This window comes from Sorghum bicolor, chromosome 9, assembly GCF_000003195.3.
Source record: "Sorghum bicolor cultivar BTx623 chromosome 9, Sorghum_bicolor_NCBIv3, whole genome shotgun sequence".
In the NCBI taxonomy this organism is placed as follows: Eukaryota; Viridiplantae; Streptophyta; class Magnoliopsida; order Poales; family Poaceae; genus Sorghum; species Sorghum bicolor.
The window spans coordinates 38,377,748-38,398,671 of NC_012878.2; positions in this window are offsets into that span (position 1 = coordinate 38,377,748).

The following is a 20,924-nucleotide window of genomic DNA, read 5'->3' on the forward strand; positions in this document are numbered from 1 at the left end:
GCAACGCATATATGCTGCGCTTTCGGCCCACGCGACCCGAGGGCAAGGCTCGGCGGCCACCCGTGCGATCCGTGCACGCACACCTGGCTGAAAGCGAAACGAAAGAAGGCGGCCAGCAGCCAATTCAGTAGAACTTCACTTTCTGAGTCTCTCTACTTTCTAATCTCCGATATACTGTACTCACTCTATCTCTATTTAATTGTTATTGTTGGTGTATATGCTATAAGTTTAACTCGATTGATATAAAATACATGTAATATTTATATCTTTAAATAAATTTATTAAAAAGACTAGATTTAAATATCTTTCTAATAATACTAATATGTGTCATAAATATTAATATTTTTTAATATATATGTAATTAAAGCTATTTCTTGGGAAGCATAAACGCATGAAGGACCTTGTTTAATTCTACCAAAATCTAAAAACATTTTAAATTTTCTTATCATATTAAATCTTAACTAATTGTACAGTTTATTTGTAATTTAGAGCTAAATTAAATAATAATTATCAAATACAAACGAGAGACGAGAGTGCTACAGGTAGCCAAACTAGAAAACCATCGCCAACTACTTCCTATTTTCCATAGAGTGATTTAAGCGGAAGATCAAGGTAGAGAGCGCTAAAAATTAATTCTATAGTAATATAACTTTAGTGGAGTTTGAACAGACAATGTTGGCAAGAGGTGGACAACAGATTTTTTTAACTCCTAGCTTGTAGTATAATTAGAAAAGTAATTTTTATCAACTTCCCACTAAAATCCAATTGTATTTTAAATGTTTAGTAAGAATCTATAGAATCCGCTTTAAAGAAGTTAGAGGCTTGTTTGATGCCTCTCAAGGATCAAGATGGCGGACTAGAGGGGGGTCAATAGTCTTTTCTAAAACTTTATTACGCTGACTAACTAAAACAAATGCGGAATTAAAACTATCGGTTTAACGAAGACTACACTCCTCTATCTTAGTTTTCTACCACCTGGCAAAAGATTCTAAACAAGCAAACAAGATCTACCTTAGTAAGAGCTCACCTAACAAATTCTAGAAATAAGGTCACACAAAAACCTATGTCACTAGTACTTTGCAAAACTGGAGGAGCTCCAACACAACTAGTAAGCAAAAGCACAAAGCTTCTAAGCTCACTAGCAATGCTCAATAACAAGGCAACCAATGCCAAATTAGTGAGCACAAAATACTTAGCTACACAAACTAACAATGTCACTAACAAGGTTACACAAACCAAATTAGTCACGCAAGGAGAACTACTTATAGCTACACAAGCAAGAAGGTAACTAGCAAGCTACACAAGCTAACTAATTACAAGAGCAACTACACAAGCACAAATATATGAATGTAAGATTAAGCTTGTATTAGGGACTTGCAAACCAACGGGAAGGACAATGTTGACACGATAATTTTCTTCCGAGGTTCACTTGGTTGCCACCAAGCTACGTCCCCATTGAGACAAGCTCCATAGTTGCCGCCGGTCCTCTTGCTAGTGGTGACCCGCAAGTCACACTCTCCCACATGTAGTGCTTACCACAAGCTCTAGCACTTGACCTGGTTGGACCACTTATCACCCTTCACATCTTGCTCAATCAGAGTTGCTCTTCGCGATCCCCGCGGGGTGAGCACCATAGCCCTCACAATCTCTTCTCCGGAGCACCGCACAATCTCCTTGCGTGCTTCGATGAAGTCACAAGCCACCAAGCCATCTAGGAGGTGGTATCCACCAAGAGTAATAAGCACCACCGGCTTGCAACATGAACAGCTAGTGCTACTCGATGCAATCTCGCAATGGAACGCACTAGAATCACTCACTCACACAATCGGATCATCACTATCAAGCATATGTGACTTAGAGGCTTGACTAGCACTCCCCAAACATGGATACTAAGTCCCAAGGGTGCTCAGCCTCAGCCAAGGCCGACCACCACTTCTATTTATAGCCCCAAGGGCTGAAATAGTCGTTACCCCTTTACTGGGCAAAACTCGTGGGCACCGGACGCAGTGCAGGGAGCCATCAGACTTTCGAACCCAACGTCTGATGCTCACCATTTGAACTCGACCGTTATCACCAACGGCTAACAGGCGCGCTCGCCTGAAACAATAGCACTGGACGTGTCCGGTGCACACCGGACACATACGCAGAGAGGGTATTTTTCACGCAGGGTCACCGGACGCAGGCCACCAGACGCTCTTCTACGTCCGATGCTGTGGGTTCTACTTCTGCAGACCACCGGACGCTCGTCACCAGACTCGCTTGCGTTACTGCTCGTGCGTCCGGTGTGTTCACCTCAGCAGGTACAGCATCTGATGCCTCCGAGCCCAGCGTCCGGTGAGTGTTTTTCACTCCCGCGACTTCTCCAAACTTTCCACCGGCGCAATAGAAAATATGCGTTTTATTTTCTCAAAAGTGTCGAATACCACCATATGTGTACCAACATGTGCAAGTGTGTTAGCATTTTCACAAATTTTCTCTCAAAGGTGTTAGCCTCTCCACTTGCCACGTCACTCGATCCTAACACGTATGCAAAGTTAGATTGCTCAAGTGGCACTAGATGACTAATATACAAACAAGTTTGTCCTCTTAATAGTACGGCCATCTATCTTAAATCCGGTCATAATATTCTCTACACACCTATGACTGGTGAAATAGAAATGCCCTAGGTTATACCTTTGCCTTGCGCTTTCCATTTCATCTCCTCCAATGTTGATGCAACACATGCACCAAACAATCATCAAATGTTATGATCCACTTCATATCATCACATGACCATATTGGTTCATCGATCTTGACCTCACTTGCTCTTCACTGTTGCCTCGGTCCATCGGCGCCAAGTCTTGCTCAAGCTTCACCGTCGCACGTGGTCCCTCGCTTCAAAGCCTTCGATTTGTCCTTCACTCTTGCAACCGGTCCATCAAGTCAAGCCTTATCTTGATCTTCTCCACCTTGGTCACATGACTCCATGTCATGTCTCATTTGTCAAGCCTCATCTTGATCTTCTCCACCTTGGTCACATGTCTCATCACATAATCACCTATGGACTAATCTTCTGTGCATCTCACATAAACACTATTAATCCACCTAAGTTGTCACTCAATTACCAAAACCAAACAATCAAAATCGATGGCCTGGATTGCTGCCTTCCTGACAATCCTTCCAGGTAAGCAAGAAAACAGATCTTAGGAGCAGAGCTCTTACAAACTAGTCCTGAATAAATGGATGTTTGGAACAGTTCCACAAACTCTGCTCTACAAACTCCATCATAGAGCAGCTCCACAAAAAACTAGAGTTTGTGGAGTACTTCTTTAGGTGCTCTCACAACTCCACCCTTTTTCCTCAAACTGAGTGCGTGGAGCTGAAACCGTTTAGCTAAAAAACATGGAGCGGAGCTGGAAAAATGTGGAGCAAAGCAGTTCCAAACACCCCCTAATTAGAAGTAACTCCAAGAGCCTCTTATATGTTTTATTCATGGATAAATAGAGATTTGGAAAGGAATATCATAATTAGAAGTAACTCCAAGAGCTTCATTAATTAGATATGCAAATATTATGATTCTCTATCTTGAAATCCTCGCTAGCTAAAAATGAATAGCAAGACTGCTGATACTTTAGAATGCACGTAAGATATGGTGAAACTGTTCGAGGATGAAAGATATAGGAAGTAATTTTTATTCAAATGGCTCTATAAATAATTATTTAGAAAGTGATTTAGAAGAGTCCTAAAGATTCCCATACCCTGTTCGGACTTTCTGCTTCTGTTTTCCTCTACTAGGAGTCTATAAATTTTTCTTACCCTTAAAATTGTTACTGAATTAGAAAAAAAAATCCTAAACTTGGATACCAAACAACATACACAATTTATCTCTTAAAATTAGAGAAATTACCTAAAATAGTTTATATAGTTTTTTAAATGGTTTTGCTAATCTAGCAGAGATATGGCATATGAGACCGATATGTCTTTGGTTTTTTTATCGATGTAATTTTTGTATTGGACTCTTAAAATGATCTTTGGTGAAAAATTTCCATCCAAAAACTTTTAGATTTCGCCGAGCACTGCAACTTTAATATACTCCCTCCATCCAATAACTGTTATTTACGCTTCCCGGGAAACAACTTTAATTACATATATATTAAAAAGTATTAATATTTATGTTACATAATTAGTATCATTAGAAAGGTATTTGAATCTAGTTTTTTAATGAATTTATTTTAAGATATAAATGTTACATGTATTTTCTATAAATCAAGTCAAATTTGTGGCACGCACACCAACGATGACAATTAAATAGAGATGGAGGGAGTAGATCATTTGTTCATCCATAGCTGTTTATAAAAAAAAACAGGAACTAAAATTTCAAAGTCTAATAACTTAAAACAGACATTTAGGTCTCCAAACCATCTTAAATAAAGAAGTTATCAAATACAAAGTTAAAGATCATATTAAGAGCTACAAGCAGTATGGTAAATACCATATGTCAACATTTATGGCCATTTGAAAAAATTAAAATTTTGATTTCTTAAACGAACCTGTAAATGATCTTAAATAAAGAATTATTAATTGCAATGTTGTAGCTCACATTGAGAGCTACAACATTTTTATAGATCATATTAGCATGTGAAGTCATCTGAAAAAAAAGTTGTGCTGGCTAGTGTTTATAGTGGTGAAAGTACATATGCGTATTTGTGAGCATCTGCATAAATACTGTGATTCAAAAAAGTCATAATGTTTTTCAAGATAAATCTACTTGTATCATTACCATTTTTATTAAATACAACAACCAAAATAATTAACTCCACTGTTGTTCCAAAATCCAGGAGTGTCAAATTCACTGTTGAAATCGAAGACAGACCCCATATAATGCATATCGTAAATTAAAAGAAATGAAAGCCTGTAGTCAGTTAACTACAGAGGTCAATTTTAAGATCAAAGGAGAGTGCAATGTAGTTGCTCATGACTTAGCTCAATTGGCAAAGAGAACAAATCAGAGTTGTGTTACTGAGCTAATGGCATCTGAACATAAAAACATCTTGATCCATTCATATAAGTACTCGGGGAAAAACACTCCGTCACCTGTCCCATATTCAAGCAAATGTGGCCATCTCGTCTCACGGAACGATGGTGCCCCTGTGTAAGGATGGGGCATGAGTTCGAAGATTTTCTCAATCTGTATAGAAGTTCTTCATGAGTTCGAAGATTCTTCTTAAGCTGAAACATCCAAGATTGTCCAGCGAGTTTTTTTTTCAAAGAAGGAAAAAATTAATCACCTCTACTCTGCTGCTGTGACGTAAGATATGATATAGAGCATGTGCCACCAGTGGTAAGTGCATCATGCACGAAAAAACAGCGTTGGCCTCTGTCAGCTTGGCACTAGTGTGACTTAGCAAAATGGTGGATCCATGACTGCATGGCATATCAACTTCTCTTTCCCTGGACGCTGTCTGGGGTGGTGCCTGCTATTTAGATTTGCACTAGCTACCGCCGCCCAGCGCTGCTGTGGCCATACCCAAGTCGCCATCGCCACATCATGGGAAAAGGGCCGACATGGTGGGTTTAGGAACGAGCGCGCGTCGATGACGATGATTCAGCCGTTTGACTTGAGCCAATTAATTGCCTGTTGATTCAATCTCTGTACTAAGATTAATTGGCTCCAAGTCAAAACACATATCGTTGTTACGTGATGTCGATGGTACCCTGTGGCCTAATTGCTTTTCTGATTTGGTCGCGACGGAGAAATGAGCATTGATTGACGCTGCAACCAGGACCGGTGCTTTTGTTTTCTGCTAGCTGGAAAGTAGAGGTCCTAGAGGGAGCAGTCAGAAAGTGGCCAAAGCCAACGGAGCTGCATCGACCATGCCAGTGGACAGCCAGTGCTTGTGGTTGTCTTTTTCTCGGCCATGCACGCACTGTACTCATGACATGACATCGTTTGTAGCTGTAGCCCGTTAGGATCACCACAATCCACGTAGCACAAACTTTTTTATAAAAAGAATATATAGACACCACCAACTAATCACTCAGATTCAAATTATATATACATCTTTTTGGCTCTTATAGTTACACAACTTTTACTATTTATCTAAACATAGAACCAAGTTAACATGTGATGGGTCACATGTTTCCGCGCCCTCAACTTCTACCACCCCAGTCGGCGGCTCCCGTCGCCTCGCCGTGCCATCTCTACCTCCTGCTCCCACCCCTTGTGCTAGCCCTCCTACCATCTCCCACCGCCACAGCGGATGGCACCCACCCCACCTCACCCTATCGTAGTCTCGCCCGCAACCACTCTCATGTCATGATCGCTGCCCTCAAACCCTCTTCTACTGCCACTAGTGAGTGCATTCCGGAAGGCTAACCCTTTGTTCCTCCTGGCATATGACAAGCGGATGGGTCGCACGAGTGCACGAACGTGTGATCCCTTGTGTGTTAGAGTTTGGCTAGACATAGCATAGTATCTAGATGCATAAGAAAAGCTATGTTTCTAGAAAAGCCCAAACGAATTATTATTTAGAACATAGGGTATATTAATCATAATATATAGATAGGTGAATCTGTTGGCAATATAATTGACAATAAGTTTCTAGTGTCGAGATGTTGAAGGCAAACATTTGGGACGAACAAAAGTGAAATCTAAGCAAAAAATATATATATTTTGGACATGTTGTGCCAAAATCAGCATAGCTGGATTCCCAAACACGCAAGTTCCCCTGTAGATGGCTTGGCAAGGTGGTTTGGCTTGGCAAAACCAGCCAGGCAAATTTTTCTGCTGTTCTGAGATTATGGTTGGAGGCCAATTTGGTTTTGGTTCGTGTTTTCGCATGGGAAGCTGATGAAATACATCTTAGAGTTATTTTATTTTATTTTATTTTATTTTATGATAAGGCCACCCCTCTATATAAATGAGAGAATCATAGTCGATTAAGGGATTCAACAGTCGTCAAAAAAAGACATCTACCTTTTGTCCTAACTCTCTATCCTTGCTATTCATCATGTCTCTCGATAAGATTTTTTGGCATAAAATAACCAGTTTTTTTATCTCAGCCTGTAAAATGCTCACATGTAAGGAAGATCAGCGATATTTTTGGTAAACAAAAGGACTACTAGAAAACCTGGGGAAGTAAATAGTTTCATCTCCTTCTCTCAACTACTATGTATAGTGTGTTCGTGCGTTGCTAAGTTTATACTAAAAATACACAGATCATACAATAAAATAACAATACTATAAAATTTAATTATTAATATTAAAATAACAATTAATGCAAAAACAAAGTTTTTGAAATTATCATAGTCATAGAGAGCACGGCGTCGTAGGCTTACAAACTCTACTTTATAGACCTTTCCATGATGCGGCTAAGATAATATTTAATATCGATAGGAAGAAATCTCTGATATCCTTTTCTTTCATGCGCTAATAAGTCCACAAATATGTTTCGCCGCATCTCCATACCATCTTGTCACACATTTGAATTTGACTATATATATGTAAATATTAGTACCTACATCTTGTGAAAAAACTTCCACAAAAACTTAAAACGAAGTGTTATACTCACTGTACGTATAAATATGTGTGTGGCTTTTGGTCTATTCCATAGGATAAGATATCCTCTTAAATATCCGTAGCAAGATTCACGATCAGTAATATATAGAAATAGTTAAAACATAGGTATTGTTGTTGCAAGTAGTGTTGCTTTCAAGTTAGTTACCCAACTATGTCCTCTGCAATGTTTTCTAATTTTAAGTTAGTTACCCATCGATTCCAACAGTTTGGCATTTATTTTTCTTTGCCATTTGTTGTAGTTTGCTAACTCCCAAAACAAAATGGAAAAGAGAAAAACAAACCATCTCCAAGAGTTTTGCAAAATTGACTTGGCATTTACCAAATTGTGGACCCAACTTGACTTGCCGCGAAATTTTTGTATGAAGGAGTAGCGCGGGATTCGCGGCGATCGCGTCTGCCATGTGCTCCGCCGGTTTGCATATATGCACAGTTTGACCAAGTAAATAAAAACATGCCCAAAATGCCAATCCAAGATGCAAAACTGTTGGATACGTGTTTTTGAGATTTTTGCCAAAAAAAAACAAGAATGCCAAACTCAAATGCCTAACTATTGGAGATGCTCTTACCCATCTAATGTTTAATATCATGTAGTTGTAGCTAAATCCAAAGAGTCTATTTGGCATACATCAGCGCTGGTGTGTCTTTACACTACTCTTTAACAGGTCTAGGGTCAATCATGGTAAGCATCTTTTCCTACTGATCGAAAACATAAAACACATATTTTTGAACATATAGACATGGCAAAAGAAACTGCAAACACGGTAATGTTTAAAATAGTCTATAGAAAACAACTAATAAAAGTAGGAGCAACAAACTTAATTATGCTAAGTTGTACTCCATATCCTCATATATACCACTCCAAGGGGTAGTTACCATGGAGTATGAAAATTGATATTTAAATAGGATGAGGATTAGTATATTTCCTATAGTGTGTAATAGAATTTTTTTTTTGCATTGATACTCAAAATTTGTTCAGATGGATCTCTCTCCAAAATTGGATGTACTGCAAGTATCCCTTGAAAATATTTGGCAAAATGCAGAAAATTGCGTTTTCACAAAAATCATTTAGCATGTGGAGTATAATTTCGGAGGACATCTATTTCAAGGATTTAAAAGTTTCACAACAGAACATCCTGCACTCGCTTCATACAGAGATAGCACCAGGTTACATAGCTACAAAAACAGAGTTTGAGCCAGTCATAGTTTAGGTTTCTGCTAAAGTTTTTGCAGTGTAAATATGAAGTGAAACTCAAGGTAAGGACATAGGACACAACAACGGGCACTTACTTCATAATGTCAATTCATTTTGGCGTAGACCTTTGGAGAGGATTGACGACTCACTGTGGGCTTGGACACAGGATGCGGAATGCAGGGAGAGTAGCTGCCTTGAGCTGCTTGGTTTTGGAATGGCTTCGACGTCGCGGTGATTCCTCGTTTCCCACCGACAACGTCCACGCGGCTCACCATCGAAGCACGGCGCCGGTGTTAGCGTCGGTGCTGCCCCGGACGACAACGTGCGTTGGTCCACGCTGGTCGAGCCGAGGAATATAGGTGCAGTGATGTGGCGGGAACGGCGCCAGTGCATCACCGTGGCAACAGAGTGGCGAGGTCGTTTGATGGCTTCACATTTGCGTGTGCAGGGGTCACGGACGTAGCATTGCATCCAGCAGCAGCCCGTCCTATACCGACAAGGGAGATCATGGAGGCATGTCATCCAAAGTGAGCCGGCATTGGCGGAGGCGGTGGGATGCATGCCACGAGCCGGACATGGCTGCGGATGGGGCAGAGTCAAACGCCTGCGCGAATGTCACACTAGGTGTTATAGAGAAAGGAGTGTTGGCGGAGGAGGCAACACGCAGGCCACAGAAGCAGACGTGGCTGCGGACGGTGGCAGAGTCAAGAGGGTGATCTTTCATTGTCGGTGATTCGGGGTTATTGTGGGTATCAGTCGCACCAGCGAGTGATCGATGGGGAGTCACATGGTGAGGGGTGGATGAAGGTCTTGACTGATTGCCCGCGGCATGGATTCATGTGAGCAAATAGAGACACTCTTCCTTCTGTGTGGCCAAGTGGACTTCCTTATGAACAGAGATGTATGCGCCCTTCCTTTCTTGCTGTGGACGGACGTGCGACAACCAAATAGGCAGAGGTGGAAAACTTCTTTTTGCACAGGATGAGGTGAAGCTAAGGCGAGACACAATTGTTGTTGCACCAAATGATTGTCTTCCTTTTTGTTCTTTTTAGTTTAGGAGAAAAAGAACAAAACATGGACACTTTTTGGTGCGAAATTTCAATGTGGCCCCAAAGTCCTGCTTGCTATATTCCCACAGTCTGTCTCTCAAACATGCGTGGCTGCCGTTGCAATATTCAATTCAAATAAAAAAGGAGAGACCAAATCTATTGTTTGTTTCAGAAGGAAAGAGCAAGATTAGCATTGCACGCTGTTGCATGTCTTCACCTCCCTTGCATGTAACCGATTGGTGCTGCCCCTTGCGACATGATTAAAAGGAAGGAAAGAAACCTCGAAACAAAACAATCTGGAGGGATCAAACAACACTCCCATCATCACCATGTCCACGCCGCCACCATACGTGCCCTGCACCCGCTCGCAGCTCGCCGTGCTGCCACCGCCTGTGACCACCCTATGCCAACGTCCCAGCCCTGTCCCACAGAGACACATTGCCACCACGCCGATCACAGAAAACTCAGCCGGCTCCCACGCGCACCACAAGAATGGCAACTCACTTGAGACCTCTACAATCCAAGTGACATGTCAAAACACCATCAGACCCTACTGTGTCCTCTGACAACCGTGCGACATGGCATAGAAATGGCACACAATACAATCCTGAGAAGATGGTACATCCATCCGATGCTAATGCATGTAAGTACTTCAATGTGCGCCATCCTCTCAAAGTAGAGGAGGCTCGTAATGTACATGTCGCACAAACAATAGATGGGTTCAATCCATATGGTATGATGGCTGCACCATACACATGTTGGCCCATGTCATCATCCCCCTCAATCTCCCCCAAATTTCTCCCTTCAACGGCAATTGTGTTCCTATCATTCATTATTCCAGGACACCAGGGGAGTAATATGGGTGTCTTCATGGAGCCTGTGATCAATGACAAGAACATGGTATGCCTGTGATAGATCAGTGCTTGGTTCAAAGGGGTGTGGACATATGACCGAGATATGAAGACAAGCACCAAAATGCACGTCTGGTACACTACTCCTAGCAGGACTTCCTAGCGTATGGGTTAATGTATGTCTGGTGTGTTTTGGTGAAGTTCCCATGCCCATTATGCAAGGAAGCTATGAGGTTCACATTGTTGAAGAAGGGTGTCAACAATTCGTCTTTCAACAAACATCGTCAATTCCTCCCTCTTGACCATCCATTTAGAGAAGACATCAAGAGCTTTACAAAAGGTGTCAAAGTGACGGACCCGAGACCACGCTTGAGGGCTGGGGCCGAGGTTCATGCTCAGATAGATGCTCTCATGACCAATGAAGAACATGGTATGGTGAGCAACATATGTGGACTCATAAGTTTGGCTTGATGAGGCTCCCTTTTGATACTAGATACGCACATAGAGAAATAATCTGCAAGTGTACGGATATCAGTGAGCACTTCACATGAGAGATATTCTAGAGTATCGTTATTTATTTATCCACAGAGAGAAAACATGCACCTAACTAACCCAAATCTATACTTAACCCCTATGCTACAGACAAGATAGTAAGATATGAGTGATATAGAGAGGATTACTCTATCAGTCTTCCTCTAACTTATGGTAAGCTGTTTAGTTATTGTTCTAAGTGGAGCACCTAAGGAAAAGAGACACCACAGAGCATGCTTAACCCTAACACAATATTTCCTACCTTACCTCCTAATGGGACATGGATTATGGAGACACCAAGGGGACTGTCACTTCCCCCCATTGTTACCACAAAATCAGGCCATATAGGAAGTATCTACGAGTATTCCTAGCCCAAGCACCGCACTTACACTATGAATAATTACTTTATTCCCTACACAAAGTGAATAAAGTAAACCCATAAACCAAAGAACAATAAACTTTATAGTATTAGAAGTCAAATTGTCGAATGATTCTAGAACCATGCCTCAGGTTATGAGACTTTGATCCCACAGGTACAACTTGAGAGGAGACACCAATAGGCTAGGCTTCCTCCACTTCTACCTTCACCCTGTACTCTCTCAATCTCTCTTGTTGCTAAAACCCTAAAGAGATAGATCCATTCAAGGGACTCCTCTCTGGATAATTCTCTTTGGAAAATATGAATTAGGGTTTATGAATTGGTACTGATCCAGGGGCTAGGGGCCTTGCTTATATAGCCCTCTTGATTGCACCATAGCCCTCGGATCAAACCGGCCTAAATAGGTTTTCAAGATTACTCCTCAAGGTCGGTGGAGGCAGGATCTACGAGATTGAGCCTAATTGGCTGTTGACGGTGACTAATACCCACTTGGAGACATAGTCAACTCCCACAAGAATGTGCTCACATCCCTTTGACTTTGGAAAAGGTCCCATGTAATCAATTCGCTAGACATCAAAGAGCTTAACTTGAAGGTTGTTGGTGAGTGGCTGTTGACGGTGGATAAGCTATAAAATCCACACATGAAAACACCGTCAACAGCCCGAAAATAGTGGAAGAATGGCATAGCATAGGCATCTTTTATCACTAAGAGGTTCCACTTGTGCTCTAAGTATTTGGATGCAGGAACACCTATATTTGGGAGAAAATGAGCCCCTGGACCCACCAAGTCCCAGTCGGCCGACCTACACTTGGGGCGGTCCAGGTGCTGGCTCAATTCCAGGATCCTAAGACAACACATCCAAGTCCATCTCGACCCTCACATCACATTTGTGTTTCTGTTCAAGGGTGAAATATGGAGGTACAAGGATCCACGGACCCACCAGAAGAACCAAACCAAATAAGAACACATGTTGCACTCCATGACTGATGGGGACAGCAATGGAGCAAGGCTGGTGTGCTCACCTCACCAAAGCTTGGTCGACCGATGCGACATGTTGGCCCGATCTTCACGATGTAGGAAGAACATCGATAACTAGCTGAAGAACAGCCGGATAACTTGCTGCAAGCAGTGATAACTAGTGCAACCTGACAAATAAAACTCGAAGCCAACCACCGTCTTTAACCGGCAACCTGAATCGAGGATTCGCCCAACCACACTGTCAAACAACCAACCAACACAACCTACAATCAATCAAGGAATACCTTGACGGGAGTAGGAACACCAATTGGGAGCGGATGAAGCCGCCACCTATATAATCCCGCGAGGAAATCACAAGAGAAAGGGGTAGAGATCACTCTCTGAATATTTGCTAGCACACAACTAAACAAAAGGGGTTCTGTATTTTAATTATCAAGTCTTAGATTACAATGAGTCTTAGGGGGTATTTATACTAGCAACAACCCTACTAGATAGGTATGAAAACGAAATAGAGTTTCTAAGGAAAGGCAATGTGAAAGGTCCCCTCGAAATGGATTCCCGAAGTGGCTTCGCGTGACTGTTGGCCTCCAGAGTAGTTTCCAATAAACTGACCATAACTTTTTATTGGGAAGTCCAAATGATGAACTGTTTTTTGTGACTAAAAAGTTATGAAGATTTCTTTGCACTGGTCCATTTTTTACTTCCATTGGTCCGTTTTTTACTTCTTCTGGAACTTGCACTGGTCCGTTCTTCAGGTCTGATTCATCTTTCTCTTCTTCTATATACCTGAGTACAATCAAGGTACAACACTTAGGTAGTATATAATTCTTATTAATGTTAAAATGAGTCTCACAAAGTAGCACGTGGACCTCTTGTTGTAGCTTCTTTGCACGACTACGTGTAATTGGTCCATTGATGACTTGGACTGCTATCAGCGTAGGTGAAACTTGAGTGAATGTAGCTTTACTAAGAGCTTGTGACGTATTGCTTGGTGGCGTGGTCATATCATCCTCCCCCCTTGAAAAGGAGTCGTCCTTGACTCTGAAGTGTCTTCACTTGTGAATGGTGAGAGATCTGCAACATTGAAGGAGTTGCTCACGCCATAACTTGCAGGAAGATCAATCTTGTATGCATTGTCATTGATCTTCTCAAGAACACAAAATGGACCATCTCCTCATGGCAACAATTTTGATTTGCGCTGCTGAGGAAAGAGATCCTTGCGCAATTGTATCCACATCAAGTTCCTGGGTTCAAATAACACCTTCTTCCTATGTTTGTTCATACTTGTAGCCTTGCATCCTGCCTTGACTTCAATTGCTTCCTTGGTCTTCTCGTGTATCTTCTTGATGTATGCTGCACGCTTGGAGGCTTCCATATTGGTTCTTTCTTGCAATGGAAGGGGCAACAAATCTATTGGGCAATAGGTTTGAACCCATATACAATTTCAAAAGGACACATATTAGTGTTAAAGTGTACTTCTGTGTTATATGTAAACTCCACATGTGGCAAGCATTCCTCCCAAACCTTCAGGTTCTTTTCACCATTGTTCGCAGCAACATTGACAATGTGTGATTCACTTTCTTATATTTCACAATGTATGAAAATGCTTTGATGAACTCAACCCATTTGGCATGACGACAGTTCAGTTTTGCTTGTCCTTTCAAGTATTTCAGTGCTTCATGATCAGAGTGAATAACAAATTCTTCTGGCCATAAGTAGTGCTACCATGTTTCAAGCACACGTACCAAAGCATATAATTCTTTATCATACACAAAATAATTCAGTTGAGCGCCTCCTAGTTTTTCACTAAAATATGCTACAGGTTTTCCTTGTTGCATAAAAACTCCTCCTATGCCAATTCTGCTAGCATCCCATTCAACTTCAAAAGTTTTAGTGAAATCAGGAAGAACAAGTAACGGTGCTTCAGTTAAACATTTCTTTAGTTCTTGAAAAGCATTTTCTTGTGATTTTCCCCATTTAAAGTCAACACCTTTCTTTGTCAATTCATTCAAAGGAGCAGCGATGGTACTGAAATCTCTCACAAACCTCCTATAAAAACCAGCAAGGCTATGAAAACTTCTTTCTTGACTTACATTCGTTGGAGTTGGCCAATCTTTGAAGGCTTTCACCTTGCTTTCATCCACTTCTAGGCCTTTTCCTGAAACAACAAAGCCAAGAAACAAAACATGGTCTGTGCAAAAACTGCACTTCTCAAGATTAGCAAATAATTTCTCCTTTCTAAGCACTTCCAAGACTTGCCGAATATGATTCACATGTTCCTCAAAAGACTTGCTGTAAATTAAGATATCATCGAAGTAGACAACAACAAATTTTCCAATGAAAGCTCTCAAGACATGGTTCATTAATCTCATGAAAGTACTAGGAGCACTAGTCAAATCAAAAGGCATAACTAACCATTCATACAGCCCAAATTTTGTTTTAAATGTAGTTTTCCATTCATCCCATGTTTTCATTCTTATCTGATGGTATCCACTTCTCAAATCAATTTTAGTGAATATGGTGGAACCACTTAATACATCAAGCATGTCATCTAAACGTGGAATAGGATGGCGATAGCGAACTGTGATGTTATTTATAGCACTACAATCAACACACATCCTCCAAGAACCATATTTCTTAGGCACTAAAATTACAGGAATAGCACAAGGACTAATACTTTCACGAACAAAACCTTTATCAAGAAGTTCTTGCAATTGCCTTTGTATCTCCTTTGTTTCTTCTAGATTGGTTTGGTATGGTGGTCGATTAGGTAGTGCAGCCCCTGGAATTAGATTAATTTGATGCTCAATCCCACGAATTGGAGGTAGTCCAGCCGGTGTTTCTTCTGGAAAGACATCTCCATAGTCCTGCAAAAGATGAGACACAACACTAGGAAGAGAGGTCATGTCGTTAGCTGAAATTAAAATGTCTTTGTACACAAGTACAAAGAGCACTTGTTCAGGGTTGTTCCTCACTTCTCTCATTTCATATTTTGTAGCTAGCATGACTATATTCTCTCCCTCTCCTTTCTTTTTATCCCTCAAATTTGGCTTGTGGCACTCACTCACCGAATTGTGGATGACACTCAATTTCTTTTGCTCTCCTTCCTCTCTACTCACTGGAACAATTTCAGATTTCTTTTTGTAAATGTTCAGCCATGATTTGTTGGGGTGTCATAGGCTTGAGATTAAACTGCTTCCCCTTTAGATTGATATTGAACTGATTTGTTCTCCCACAATGTTGGCTATATCGATCATATTGCCATGGCCTTCCAAGCAGCAAGTGACACACCAACATAGGTGCCACATCACACTCTACTATGTCAACATATTCACCAATCTTGAATGGAACGTTTACTTTATATCCAATCTTGATATCTCCCGAATCATTCAGCCACTGTACATGATATGGATGAGGGTGTCGTAGCAGCTTCAAGCCAAGTTTATCACCCTTCTCACAACTAGCAAGATTATGGCAGCTCCCTCCATCGATAATCACCTTCACCACTTTATCATGCACCTTTGCTCTAGTTTGAAATAATTTGTGTCGCTGCCCATTTTCAGCTTCATTTGCCTGAACACTCAAGATTTGAGTCATCTCAAGAGCAGCTCCTTGCTCAAACTCGCAGCCAGTAAGGTCCTCATCTCCATGGGCTTCCTCCTCAATTCCCCCTTCACTAGCTGATTCAAATTCTCCATCATGATTCACAATGATTACCTGAGTATTGGGGCATTCCACACTTGAAGCTCTGAATTCCATTACTCCTAGAAGTAGAACCCACTGAAGTAGTGATTGGTGCTGCTAGTTTTGAACTTGAGACAGCAGTGTTCTTTCCACTAAAACTACCCTGAAAATTAGATCGTGAGCCTCCACTTGAGCTTTTCACCATGGACGGTTCAACAGCAAATTTTGTGTGTGATTTGCTTCCTCCAGAGAAATTCCTCGTGGATGGTTCAACAACAAATTTTGGCATGGTAAATTTTAGTTTGCCAAAAATTTCTTCATGGCTACCTCTTCTATGACATCGGCGACCAAAACCGAGTTGGAAGCGGTTGAAATCTTTGACATACTTGATCTTGAGTAACTTATTTTTTCCCTTTTCTAGGAACAAGAATCCCCAGACAGCCTATTCTCCTTCGCTATTTAAAACTCTGATGATGAAGGTGAAGAAGCAAGTTCCTCTCAGGCAGTCGGAATCACATCGGTAGAGATTAAGGCCTAGTTGGAGGACTTGTCGGCCCTGCTACACCAAGACACGGCTCAGCCAGTACACGATTTTGATCCGGCCAAGGCTTTAGTCGAGACCCTTCGTGGTAAAATTCCAACCGATGCAAAAAAAGTCCTCTTCCAGGCTGCCCAAATGAGTGGATGTATGTGGATGCGTACTTCCGGAGTAGAAGCAGCATGTATGAGTGAACGTGCAAGTGAATCTTGATTTTAACGCATGACAAGCTCCTAAGGGTCTACACAGCTTGACCACACTCAATGCTCATAAGCAGTAAAAAGTAAATGTATGGTTCATAGTCTAATAAGCATGTATATATGGCTGTGGTAGGATTTTAAACTCTCATCATACAGGAACTCATCATGCAACATTTTAAAGATTTTCAAAGATAAAATTCTCCAGAATTCTAGCATCTCTAGGAACAGATAAACAACAGCTCAACCTTCCCATATCGTATCCGTTAACGACTTAGACTTTAGATCAAGTACTCTTCCCACAAGTTTAGGTTTAGAGCAAATCTTAATTAATAACAGTCATGCCTAAACTTGAGAGAGATTTCAATTTTGAGAACTAGTCATGGCAGAGCAACTATTCGTCATTTCTATGTGAGAGCATATCATGAGGGTTCATAGCAAACTTTATTTTTTTTATTTAGCACACTAAGCAAAGATATATAGATATATAAGCATAAAATCTTTATTTTGGTTTTTATGATTATGGATCTTTTTATTATTTGAGTAAAGTATAAACGTGAGTAGAACACTTAGCTGGATAAATGGGGGTGCTCTCCCCCAAGCTGGATTTTGACGTAATTTCTTCTGATGTAGCTAGCAGATGGCGAAGTTGTATTTGAATGTCGACAGCACCGTGACAGCAATTAGGATGTCCTCCGTATTCTAGTCTTCTTTGATCCTTGAATTCTGTGGAGCTCAAATAGACAACAAAGTTTTGTGGAACTAGTTAAGTGTTAGCATAAAATCTCTTAGCCGTAATCATGTTGAGCTTCCTCTAATAAATATTACTCTCTTTGGTAGGATCATAAATTTATTTTTATATTTTCATTTTTATAGGACAGAAATATATTTATTTTATTTTTATGCCACCAAAGTGAATGTACTTATGGGTTTTATACCATGAGCATACTCACATGGGGCTTACTATTTTTAACATTTTTATTTTATTTTCAAGATGATATGAACCTGATTAACTAAGCAAATGATTTTATATAATTGAAAGAGAAAAGATAACTACCAAGTTTACCTCTTGGCAAGGCGTTCGGTGTTTTTAAGTCCTCCGAACGGGATTCTCCGTTTTCTCAGTCGTCCTCGGATTTGCTGGATGACGTAGTCGGTGGTTCCGGCGGCGCCTCCTCTTCGTGTATAACTATCTTCTCTCTCCACACATGACTCGGTGCTACAGTCTCCTCAGGGCAGTTCTGTTCAAGCTATATGTCTTTAGACCTTACCACTTATCCTTCGTAGTCTGCCCATCTGTCCCTGATGATTTGCCTCCTCTGGTTGCGGTTGCGTCGTCTTCTTCTTGTCCTGACCTGCTTAGAGTCTTCAACTATATAGTTAGGGTCAGTAAAATAGCGGCATATCTTCTCAGAGGGGAAGTGCATGTGGACTTCTCCGGTTCCAATGTAGATGATTGCTTTAACGTCGCTGAGGAAGGGTCTCCCAAGGATGATGGGTGAATCATACTCGTCTTCTCCCATGTTAATAACCTGAAAATCTGTATGGACAAAATGATCATCTATTTTGACAGAGACATCAGTTACTATACCTTCAACCTTTCGGAATGTCTGATCTGCCATCTGGAGCTGAATGTATGTCGCTTTTTGGGGCATGGTTCCGAACAGGAGCTGATAGGTGACTGCGGCCATTATGTTGATGCCCGACACGGTGTCGCAAAGCGTCATCTGGAAGTTGTATCCATTAATGGAGCACTGGATGCTTGGCATACCTGGGTCGTCCTTTTTGGTCAGGAACGGTGACTTAAGTCGACGATCTTGACCTCCTTGAACTGCAGTGACCATCTTAGCTGACTCGGTCCACATTTGCTTGTTTCTGTTCCTCCTGTTGGTCCTTTCCTTGGTTCATGTCAGGATTGCTCTAAGATTTGTGTAGTCTTGTTCTTGAAGGAAAACGTCTCCTTCCTCCCCTTGATGTAGAAACTAATCCTGGCAGCACTAGCATAGATGAATGGCCTCCCTAGGATGATGGGTGCCCTCTCATCAGTACCAGTCTCTATTACCACGAAGTCTGCTGGGGCTTACAAGGTAGCAACTTGGACGCAGAGGTTATTCAATATTCCCTTCGGGAAACTTAGTGTCCGATCTGCAAGCCTAGGCATAATGTTGACGCTGGAGCCAAAGTCGTAGAGTGGTTCTGGGAAGTCCACCATGCCGATGGAGATCGGGATGATGGGGCATCCTGGATCGCCTCTCTTGACCGGTAGAAGGTCGGTAATTACTTCCACAACGGGGTAGCTCCAGTAGTTACCTACATCAAACATGTCTACAAGATTTGCAGATTCTAATCCTTCCGGTTGTGATGGTATACCAGGGTTAGTAGCAGGAACAGCAGGAGCTATTTGATTTAACTGAGATTCAATCATTTTATTAAAGCTAATTTGATTCTTGATGGCAGTAGAGAAATTATCCATTCTATTATTTATATTTTCTAACATTTTATCATCAGATGCCAATTTCTTAGATAGGTTATCCATTAGCTTTCCTTGATTAGACACTAACTCTCTCAGAGGTAGAAAATTATTATTATTATTATTGTAAGAATTATTACCTTGATAATTACCTGAGTAGTTAGGCCTCTGTTGATTCCAGCCTTGATTTTGTTGAGGTCGGTTGTAGTAGTAGTAGTTGTTGATGTAGTTTATGTCCTCAAGCATCTCAGGGCAGTGATTGCCTGTGTGTCCAGTATCTCCAGTGTATTTGTGCTCGTAGATCCAGGTTCTTCACTTGGTGGAGTCTGGGAGTTGTAAAACTCCTTCATATTTTGCTCGAAGTGTACCTGCTCATAGAGACAAGGCAGAGATCAAGTGCATGGGCCCTGTTGGTGGAAAACACCAACAGAACCAAAAGTGTATTTGTTCTTCTCTAACCTTAAGCATAGTGAGCAAGACAAAGTTGATGGATAATAAGATCATGAGTGTAGCATTTAAAACATTTGTCAGATCAGATCGCTCAACCTAATGGAAAGATTGCGTGTGCAACATTTTAGTTCATATGATTAGGAGTGTGGGATCACAAAGGTGGAAGGACTAACCATATTAAATCGATTGAGTTGGTTAATCTAGAGTTGTAAATCATACATGTTTGTCTCTTTTATTCATGTGAATGCCAGAACTAAGGAGAAGCTTATAAAAGTGATAGTCAAGTACCTTAAGATGTTACCTTACTTGAAGAGTGATGGTACAGTATCACCTTGTGGAAGCTTTCCTTTCTTAGCACTTGTGCATCGTGTTTGTGGCACCCTCCATGGATCGTCTCTTGTGAGCTATGCCTTCCTTGTGTAAATTGTGAAACTTCATGTGTCTCTCTCTTTGTCTCCAATGTGAGTTTATCTCAGGACTTCCCAAGTCGATATTGAAAGTTTTCCTACAGGGGTTAGTCCAATAAAATATCCAATATCTACTATAGCATACTATCGGCTCAAAAATCAACCTAGACACCATGTCTAATTTGATTTAGGAGGGCATTTTAACCTAAGCACCATACCTAATTAAAAATCTCTTGGAAGTAAGATCATCATTCCTAAACTAAGCACCATGCTTAATTAAGAGATAAATGAAACTATTCCAAACCTAGACAGATACTAAAGCAAATAAAGGTAGCATGAGAGCATTTATAGAGATCTACTCAAGTGGAGATGAAGTAGTGTGATTAGTATTTAACAAATTGAGCATGTCCCAAAGGTAGGGACAACAAACATAGCAACATGGCAAAGGATGTTTTTATGTAAAGTACTCCCCAAGCTTGAATTTTGCAAAATTCAAGTTTGGATGCATTTAATTCAATATTGTACGATGATTGGTTGGACATACCTTGTGCTTGTCATTCATCCGATCTTCTTGCTCCAATCCTGGAAAGGTTAGTGACAAGAATACCCGAAGGAATTTCTTACAATTATCCTTATATG